We start from the raw sequence: 11,367 nt of genomic DNA, 5'->3' as shown, positions 1-11,367 counted from the left end.
ATTTTGTTTATTCCTAGGTGTTTTATTTTCTTTAAATTTTATTGACGTATAGTTGATTGACAGTGTTGTGTTAGTTTCAGGTGTATGGCAAGTTCAGTTCAGTTCAGTCACTCAGTCGTGTCCGACTCTTTGCGATCCCATGAATTGCAGCACGCCAGGCCTCCCTGTCCATCACCAACTCCTGGAGTTCACTCAAACTCACGTGTATAGCAAAGAGATTCATATGTGTGTGTGTGTGTGTGTGTGTATTCATTCTTTTTCAGATTCTTTTCCCATATAGATTATTACAGAATATTGAGTATAGTTCCCTGTGCTATGCAGTAGGCCCCTGTTGCTTACCTGTTTGGGTAAATAACAGGTGTGTATATATTAATCCCAAATTCCTAAATTGTCCCTCCCCAGATCCCACATTTCCCTTTTGGTAACCATTAGTTTGTTTCAGAAATCTGTGAGTCTGTTTCTATTTTGTAAGCACACTCACAATTTTTAAGTTTATTTTTTTCCCATTTTGGTTTATCACAGGATAGTAAATATAGTTCCCTGTGCTCTACAGTAGGACCTTGGTTTTTATCCATCTTATGTTTAATAGTTTGCATCTGTTAATCCCAAACTCCCAGTCCATCTCTCTCCTACCCCTCTCCCCCTTGGCAACCACAAGTCTGCTCTCTACGTCTGCACACTCACTATTTGTATGGCAGGAAATAGCCGATTCTTTTGACAACTTCAGCAACATCATCAGCCAGTCATCTCAGAGACGCAAGGAAGAAATTGCCCGTTTAGCAACACGGTATCTTCACAGAGTGCAGTCGGCAGCCTATGAAGCTGCCCTCAATCTACCCACAGAAGGAACACTGAGGAGAGAGTCACAATTTATGGGTAAGCTGTAGTTATAGATACTCAGAACCATGAGAAAGACTTTTGAACTTAAATTGGGTTCAGGAAATGTTGGTTGAGCTACTATTTCATTGGCAGAAAATAGCCTTCTCTTTCTTTACACTGGCAAAATCTGTGTATGTACTTGACATACACTTGACATACACACATCTTATTTCTCTTCAGAACACTAAGTTTACATTGGATGAGGCTTGAAAGTTCATTTGACTGGACCATCCATTCATCATTCAGGTCTAACCTATTTTCAAAGTGAATCTTTCGTGGCTGTGTGTACTGTCACTTTTAATCCAAGAGTCACCCTAGAGTTATGTACAAATCTTTATCAAGGATACACTGAAGGATGAAGCAGCCTTTAGTCTTAGGATCAATAAAAGTTGGGGGCATAAGCAGCACCTAGTAAAGTGTCTGGTACTTCAAACCATTTACTAATCAATAAACGAATGACTGAATATATGAACAGAAAAAAAAATGTGGTGCTATCATCAATTAGAGGATAAGATTCCACTTTTTTGGAAAAAAATTATTTTATTGAAGTATAGTTTCCCCCCTCCATATCCTTAAGTTTTCAGACATTTTTCCCGTGATGACATTATGAGTAAGCAATGGTTTCTTGCTATAGTTTTATGTGCATTTCACTGATTACTAATGGACTAGAAATTGGATTTCATTTCTGTAATTATTCTGATCTATATTCTTTGTTCATTTTCCCTTATCCAGTTGTTCTTCGTCCATTATATTTTTGGTTTTCATCTTATTGAATTTGGGGACCTCTTTACATATGATGGACTTCATTTATGTTTCTAAATATCTTCTGCCAATCTGCGGTTTCTTGAAAGGACTTTTGGGTGAAGGTGTTTCCACTTTTAATGTAATCATATTTTTCTGTCTTAGAGATGTGGGGAGGGAGATAGCAAATGCCAGGGAAGCAGTTTGTGATGCTAATTAGACTGATTAGAGTAGGCTTGGAGAGGAGGTGAGATTTGTAAGAAGACTTGAAGGAAAAGAAGGAGTGAGCTACATGCATATCTTATGGAGAATGATCCTGGGCAGAGGGGTTGTGGTGAGCATTCCTGGTGTGCTAGAGGTACTTGCAGAGTGTCTGGAAGTGACTGGTCAAGGAACTGATGTAAGGCAAGATCAGACAGGGTCTTCCTGGGAATTGTAACAACACTGGCATTTATTCAGGGAGACACTATCTGAATCACATTTTGAAAGGATCCGACTGGCTGCTCTGGAGGAACAGTGAATGCAGTTATGTGATTGGGATCAGCCAGGAGAGATCTACTGGGGGTCTAGATGAAGTCAGTGCCCCCAGTCAGATTCACACCAACACTGGTGTCTTTTCAGCAAAAAGTGTGAATTTGCTGCCAGGTTTGAGAGAAAGAGAAAGGTTGGTGCTAAAGCTGATTAATGTGTAGGTGATTAAAATATTTGGCTTGTTCAAAACAAAAGAGACAGAAGAGTGAGGATGAAGAGATGGGGGGAAGGAGTAAGATGCATTGTGATTCATTTTTTAATTAATTTTTATTGGAATATAGTACTTTACAGGATTGTGTTAGTTTCTGCCGTACAGCAAGATGAATCTGCTACATATCCTCTTTTTCTGGATTTCCTTCCCATTTAGGACACCACAGAGCACTGAGTAGAGTTCCCTGTGCTGTACAGTAGATTCTCATCAGTTATCTATTTTATTTGTTGTTATTGTTCAGTCACTAAGTCGTGTCCAACTCTTTTGAGATCCCATGGACTGTAGCCTGCTAGGCTCCTCTATCCATGGGATTTCCCAGGCAAGAACACTAGATGGGTTGCCATTTCCTCACCAAGGGATCTTCCTGACCCAGAGATTGAACTCACATCTCTGGCATCTCCTGCACTGGCAGGCAGATTATTTACCACTGAGCCACCTGGGAAGCCCATAGTATCAATAGTAACTGACTTATATGCCTTGTGATTCTTCAGCATGTATCAAACTAAGTGAAAAAGTGTATGGTTAGTAAATAATAGCCTCTTAAACTCTTTAATTAACACCTCCTCTTGAATGGTAGTGTGGTCAAAAGAAATCAGTCTCATGATTAGAAGAGATGAGATGATCTCGCGCCAGCCTCACTCAACTCTACCATTGAATCTGTTCCCTCCAATAAGAGACTGGGTGCCCAAAAAAACCCAATAGCTTCTATGTGTCCACTCCAACTCCATCACCCAAACTCCAGTTTTCATTTGAAGCTCCTGCAGTTGTCAAAGTCTTCCCTGATAGCTCAGCTGGTAAAGAATCCACCTGCAATGCAGGAGACCCCGGCTCAATTCCTGGGTCGGGAATATCCTCTAGAGAAGGGATAAGCTTCCCACTTCAGTATTCTTGGGCTTCCCTTGTGGCCCAGCTGGTAAAGAATCCACCTGTAATGTGGGAGACCTGGGTTCAATCCCTGGGTTGGGAAGATCCCATGAGGAAATTCCTATGGGAATTTCTACCCACCCCAATATTCTTACTTGAAGAATTTCATAGACTGTATAGTCTATGGGGTCACAAAATGTCAGACACTCCTACAGTCATCATTTTTTAATTTAATTTTTTTTTTTTTTTTTTTTTTTTTGCCACACCACACTGCATGTGGAATCTTAGTTCCCTGACCAGGGATCAAACCCATGCACCTTGCATTGGGATCATGAAGTCTTAAATACAGGGCCACCAGGGAACTCCTTGTCAATTTTTTAAATGAGATGGACAAGGAAATTATATTTTATAACAAGTGTTTATAAAGATTTCCAATATTCACACAGATTTTTTTGTTTTTTAGTTATTGAAGTGCTGACTATCAAGAACAGCTGTGAAACAGAAAATGAGATAGTTAAATTACAGACTGAAAAGGAGGCAATGGACATCGATTGCAGTGTTGTCACTGGAGGAGGAACTGGAGGTAACAGAAATTACCTAGATTATCTCAACATCTCTAGAATTGTGGGGAGGGGAAATTTACTTTTATTTTTTATTGAATTATATTAATAATTAATACACAATACTATACTAATTTCAGCTGTACAACAGGCTGATTTGATACTTTTATACATTATGAATGATCAAATCACTGTGCAAAATTGTTATAATATTACTGACTATATTCTCTGTCTATAATTATATCTTTGTGACATATATAATTCCAATCACCCATCTTCTCCCCCATGCCCCCTTCATATTCTTTCCTCTGGAAAACACCACTTTGTTCTCTGTGTCCATGAGTCTGTTTCTCTTTCGTCTTGTGTTTTAGATTCCACATAGATGTGAAATCATGTGGGATTTGTCTTTCTCTGTCTGACTCATTTCACTCAACATAACATCATACCCTCCAGGTTCATCCATGTTGCTGCAAATGGCAAGACTTTTTTCTTTTTTGTGGGTCCGTCTAGACAAGGCTACGGTTTTTCCAACAGTCATGTGTGGATGTGAGGGCTGGACAATAAAGAAAGCTGAGTGCCGAAGAACTGATGCTTTTGAACTGTGGTGTTGGAGAAGACTCTTGAGAGTCCCTTGGACAGCAAGGAGATCCAACCAGTCCATCCTAAAGGAAATTAGTCCTGATATTCATTGGAAGGACTGATGCTGAAGCTGAAACTCCAGTATTTTGGCCCCCTGATATGAAGAGTTGACTCATTGGAAAGACCCTGATGCTGGGAAAGATTGAGGGCAAGAGGAGAAGGGGACAACAGATGATGAGATGGCTGGATGGCATCACTAACTCAATGGACATGAGTTTGAGTAAACTCTGGGAGTTGGTGATGGACAGGGAGGCCTGGCGAGCTGCAGTCCATGGGGTCGCAAAGAGTCAGACATGACTGAGCAACTGAACAGAACTGAACTGAATATTCCATTGTATATATATACCACATCTTTATCCGTTCATCTATGGAGGACACTTAGGTTGCTTCCATATCTTGACTATTGTAAACTGCTGCAAGAGACACAGAGGGTATCTTTTCTAGAATCCAGACATAGCCTTATCATCCTGCAAGTGGAAAGGCTTTGAAATCTCCCCCATCTCTTTTTCATGGATGTATGATCTAACAAAGTAGGGTTTAGGATTCTACATTCTGTATTTGACTTCTTAGAGACTTGCCAGATAAATTCTTAACTTTGGCTACACATTCCCCAGTCTCCTCCACAGGTTGATTGTATCCTTGCTTCTTTCAGGTGCTGTGGTCTTTATTTCTTACAAGTCTTTCGGGTCCATCTTAGATGGCTCCTTTGTGTCTAAGGAAAACCTAACTCTTGATGAAAAGCTGGATCACTTTCAACTGAATTCCAAGGTGATAAGTGGTACCACAGGATGCAAGAAGAATTGTTCCCTGGCCAAACCCGTGAACTTCACATTTCACCATATACAGGTGGGCAAATTATCAACTTGTTTGAGCACCTAGAGATTTCTACCAATCACGCTTGTAAACCCAGTAGTGAAAAAGTATGTTTTTTGTAGTCAATTCTTTCTCCCCAAGCTGGTTTATCAGGAATTCCCGATGGAGATTGGAAATTCAGCCCAGTGCTTGGTTACTAGCTACTCCAAAAATTACATGATGGGAATTATTCCCTCAACAGACTAAGAAATGATAAAAACTGTAGCCTTATTTACTGTTGGGAAATGAAAAGATAAAGACAACTCTTTGCAATCCCATGGACTATAGCTTGCCAGGCTCCTCTGTCCATGGGATTTTCCAGGCAAGAATACTGGAGTGGGTTGGCATTTTCTCCTCCAGGGGATCCTCCCGACCCAGGGATCAAACCCGTGTCTCCTGCACTGGCAGGCAGATTCTTTAGCACTGAGCCACCTGGGAAGCCCAAGATGTTCACAACAAGGTCTCTTAAAGTGAAATCATCAAGTCACATACTTTAAGTATGTACAGTTATATTTGTCAAGTATTCATCAATAAAGCTGGAAAAAATAAAAGACTCAATAAAAAAATTAAAAGTCAGATGAGAGCTTCCCTGGTAGCTCAATGGTAAAGAATCCACCTGCCAATGCAGGACACACGGGTTCGATCCCTGGTCCAGGAAGATCCCAAATGCCTCAGGGCAACAAAGCCCCTGTGTCACAACTACTAAGCCTGAGCTCTAGAGTCCTCTGGCTGCAACTACTGAGCCCACATGTCACAACTACTGAAGCCCACGCACCCTAGAGCCCATGCTCAGCAACAAGAGAACCCAGCCATCACAGTGAGAAGCTCTTGAGAGTAGGCCCTGCTCTCTGAAACTAGAGAAAAGCCTGCACAAAACAAAAACCCAACACAGCCAAAAATAAATAAATAAACAAATTTTGAAATCAGATGAAAGGGTTTTTTTTTTTTAACATTTGGAAGGATTTCATTTCTGACCCAAGAATTGAAACTTGAGCCTCTAATTAATTGAAGAAGAATTTGAAAATACATTATCTGGTCTTCCAGTTCTAAGATACTTTATATAACAAAGTCTATATTGAATATGGTATTTTGCATTTCAAAATTTGTTGAGTGTAGATCTTATAGTGTTCTTACCACAAAAACAAACAAAAAGCTGAAACAAAGGGACACAGGAAACTTTACGAAGTGTTGGGTATGTTTTGTTACATTGGTGATGGTGCTGGCATCACAGGTGTTTGCATATGTCCAAATTCATCATGTTTTATGTAGTGTGTGCTTTGTGCTCGGTCGTGTCTGACTCATGACTGTAACCCACTGGGCTCCTCTGTCCATGGGATTCTCCAGGCAAGAATACTGCAGTGGGTTGCCATTTTCTACCCCAGGGGATCTTCCCAACCTAAGGAGTGAATTCACATTTCTTGTGTCTCCTGCATTGGCAGGCAGATTCTTTACCTTTGTATAATAATTATACCTCAGTATAGCCATAAAAAAAAAACTGAATCCCATTACTTTTAAAACACATTAAAAATTGTCCTCACAAGATATTTAATGTAGGCCCCTGTGCTATATATTAGGACCTTGCTGTCTATCCATTCTAAATGTATAGTTTGCACCTACGAACGCCAAACTCCCAGTCCATCCCTCCCCCTTCCCCCTCCCCCCAGCAACCACAAGTCTGTTCTCTATGTCTGTGAGTCTGTTTCTGTGTAAACACAATTTTGCAATAATTATAAATGGAAAGTAACATTTAAATTGCATAAAAAATTAAAAAACAAAAACTTTAGTATAAAAAATTTTATTGGAGTATAGTTGATTTGGAATCAGTGAATTTAACTCAGATGCCCATTATATCTACTACTGTGGGCAAGAATATCTTAGAAGAAATGGAGTAGCCATCATAGTCAATAAGAGTCCCAAATGCAATCTCCAAAATGACAGAATGATCTCTGTTCATTTCCAAGGCAAACCAGTCAATATCTCAGTAATCCAACTCTATGCCCTGACCAGTAATGCTCAAGAAGCTGAACAGTTCTATGAAGACCTATAAGACCTTCTAGAACTAACACACAAAAAAGATGTCCTTTTCATGATAGGGAACTGGAATGCAAAAGTAGGAAGTCAAGAAATATCTGATAAGTGCGCTAGGCAGCCCCACGAATCTGTCTCTTGCTTCAGCAGTGCTTGGACAGAACAGACCCAGGGACACCCCTTGCTCCAGCCTCCGACCACCCTCCAACCTTTTTTCCAGTCGCAACCTCAGGAGTCAGCCACTCAGCGGTCCGTGATCACCAGGACCAGCCACCATTTTTTAACTCCTTATTACCAACCAATCACAAGCTCCCCTATTTGTCAGAATTATTCTACCGAAGTGGAGGCTGCTGTCAACCGCCTGGTTAACATGCAACTGCGGGCCTCCTACACCTACCTCTCTCTGGGCTTCTGTTTCAACCGCGACGATGTGGCCCTGGAGGGTGTGGGTCACTTTTTTCGCAAATTGGCCAAGGAGAAGCACGAGGGCACAGAGCATCTCTTGAAACTGCAAAACCAGCATGGCAGCCACGCCCTCTTCCTGGACGTGCAGAAGCCATCTCAAGATGAGTAGGGTAAAACCCAGGACGCTATGGAAGCCGCCCTTCTCCTAGAGAAGAACCTGAATCAAGCCCTGTTGGATCTGCATGGCCTGGCTTCTGCCCTCAGAGACCCCCACATCTGTGACTTCCTGGAGAACCACTTCCTAAATGAGGAAGTGAAACTCATCAAGAAGATGGGTGACCACCTGACCAACCTCTGCAGGCTGGCTGGTCCCCAGGCTGAGTTCAGCAAGTATCTCTTCGAAAGGCTCACCCTCAAGCTCGACTAGGAGCTTCCGTATACCAGTGGCCTTTGAAGAATCCGTCTAACATCAGGGCTGCCTGAAGCCCCTCTCTCCAGCTACTAGGCAGCTTTTTAACACCCTGGAGCCCTCTCTCAAGCCTTGGACCAAATGGAAACAATAAAGCTTTTTGCAGCATAAAAAAAAAAAAAAAAGAAGTACATGGAGTAACAGGTAAATTTGGCCTTGGAGTACAGAATGAAGCAGGGCAAAGGCTAATAGAGTTTTGCCTAGAGAACACACTGGTCATAGCAAACACCCTCTTCCAACAACACAAGAGAAGGCTCTACACATGGACATCACCAGATGGTCAGTACCAAAATCAGATTGATTATATTCTTTACAGCCAAAGATGGAGAAGCTCTATAAATTCAGCAAAAACAAACTGGGAGCTGATTGTGGCTCAGATCATGAACTCCTTATTGCCAAATTCAGACATTAATTGATGAAAGTAGGTAAAACCACTAGACCATTCAGGTGTGACCTAAATCAAATCCCTTATCATTGTACAGTGGAAGCGACAAATAGATTCAAGGGATCAGATCTGATAGAGTGCCTGAAGAACTATGGACAGAGGTTCATGACATTGTACAGGAGGCAGTGATCAAGACCATCCCCAAGAAAAAGAAATGCAGTAAGGCAAAATGGTTGTCTGAGGAGTCCTTACAAATAACTGTGAAAAGAAGAGAAGTGAAAGGCAAAGGAGAAAAGGAAAGATATATCCATTTGAATGCAGAATTCCAAAGAGTAGCAAGGAGAGATAAGAAAACCTTCCTCAGCAATCAATGAAAAGAAATAGAGGAAAACAATAGAATGGGAAAGTCTAGAGATCTCTTCAAGAAAATTAGAGATACCAAGGGAACACGGAACATTTCATGCAAAGATGGGCTCGATAAAGGACAGAAATGGTATGGACCTAACAGAAACAGAAGATATTAAGAAGAGGTGACAAGAATACACAGAAGAACTATACAAAAAAGATCTTCATGACCCAGATAATCAACATGGTGTGATCACTCACTTTGAGCCAGATATCCTGGAATGTGAAGTCAAGTGGGCCTTAGGAAGCATCACTACGAACAAAGCTACTGGAGGTGATGGAATTCCAGCTGAGCTATTTCAAATCCTAAAGATGATGCTGTGAAAGTGCTGCACCCAATATGCCAGCAAATTTGGAAAACTCAGCAGTGGCCACAGGACTGGAAAAGAGTTTTCATTCCAATCCCAAAGAAAGGCAGTGCCAAAGAATGCTCAAACTACCACACAATTGCACTCATCTCACACACTAGTAAAGTAATACTCAAAATTCTCCAAGCCAGGCTTCAGCAATACATGAACTGTGAAATTCCATATGCTCAAGCTGGATTTAGAAAAGACAGAGGAAACAGAGATCAAATTGCCAACATCTGTTGGATCATTGAAAAAGCAGAGTTCCAGAAAAGCATCTCTTTTAGCTTTACTGACTATGCCAAAGCCTTTGACTGTGTGGATTACAATCAACTGTGGAAGATTCTGAAAGAGATGGGAATACCAGACCACCTGACCTGCCTCCTGAGAAATCTGTATGCAGGTCAAGAAGCAACAGTTAGAACCAGACATGGAACAACGGACTGGTTCCAAATATGGAAAGGAGTACATCAAGGCTGTATATTGTCACCCTGCTTATTTAACTTCTATGCAGAGTACATCATGAGAAACACTGGGCTGGATGAAGCACAAACTGAAATCAAGATTGCCAGGAGAAATATCAATAACCTCAGATATGCAGATGACACCACCCTTATGGCAGAAAGTGAAGAAGAACTAAAAAGCCTCTTGATGAAAGTGAAAGAGGAGACTGAAAAAGTTGACTTAAAGCTCAACATTCAGAAAACGAAGATCATGGCATCTGGTCCCATCACTTCATGGCAAATAGATGGGGAAACAATGGAAACAGTGACAGACTTTATTTTTCTGGGCTCCAAAATCACTGCAGATGGTGACTGTAGCCATGAAATGAAAAGATGCTTGCTCCTTGGAAGAAAAGTTATGACCAACCTAGACAGCATATTAAAAAGCTGAGACATTACTTTGCCAACAAAAGTCCGTCTAGTCAAAGCTATAGTTTTTCCAGTAGTCATGTATGGATGTGAGGGCTGGACTATAAAGAAAGCTGAGCAATGAAGAATTGATGCTTTTGAACTGTGGTGTTGGAGAAGACTCTTGAGAGCCCCCTGGACAGCAAAGAGATCAAACCAGTCCATCCTAAAGGAAATCAGTCTGAATAGTCATTGGAAGGACATGCTGAAGCTGAAACTCCAATACTTTGGCCACCTGATGCGAAGAACTGACTCATTTGAAAAGACCCTGATCCTGGGAAAGATTGAAGGCAGGAGGAGAAGGGGAGGACAGCTGGATGGCATCACTAACTCAATGGACATGAGTTTGAGTAAACTCTGGGAGTTGGTGATGGATAGGGAGGCCTGGCGTGCTGCAGTCCGTGGGGTCCCAAAGAGTCGGACATGACTGAGCGACTGAACTGAACTGATTTAAAATGTCATATTGGTTTCAAGTATACAATATAGTGGGCTTCCCAGGTGGCTCAGTGGTAAGAATCTGCCTGCAACTGCAGGAGAGGAAGGAGATATGGGTTTGATCCCTGGGTTGGAGAGATGCCCAGGAGGAGGAAATGGTAATTCACTCCAATATTCTCGCCTGGAAAATTCCATGGACAAAAGACTCTGGTCGGACACAACTAAGCATGCATGCATGCATACAATATGTAATCCAGTATTTTTGCAGATTATATTCCATTAAATGTTACTACAAAATAATGGTTAGAGTTTCCTGTGCTATATAGTAAATCATTGTTGCTTATCTATTTAATAGATAGCAGTTTGTATCTGTTAATCCCATAGTCCTAATTTGTCTCTCCCACCCTTGATAAGCACAAGTTTGTTTCCTATTCTGTGAGTTTGTTTCTGTTGTTTATGTTCCATTCATTTGTTTTATTTTTTAGCTTCCACATATAGGAGACACTGTAGAGTACTTATCTGCCTGACATTTTACTAAGCATAATATCCTTTAGGTCTATCTGTGTTGTTGCAAATGGCATTCTTTCTTTCTTTCTTATGGTTGAATAGTATTTCATTGCATGTGTGTGTGTGTGCATATGTGTGCATGTATATGTGGGAAGCTTCAGATTTTAAATGATAGTGTCTCATGAAGAGCAATTTTCT

The sequence above is a fragment of the Capricornis sumatraensis genome, chromosome 9 (genome assembly GCF_032405125.1).
Source record: "Capricornis sumatraensis isolate serow.1 chromosome 9, serow.2, whole genome shotgun sequence".
Lineage (NCBI taxonomy): Eukaryota > Metazoa > Chordata > Mammalia > Artiodactyla > Bovidae > Capricornis > Capricornis sumatraensis.
Note: the sequence above shows the minus strand (reverse complement) of the source record.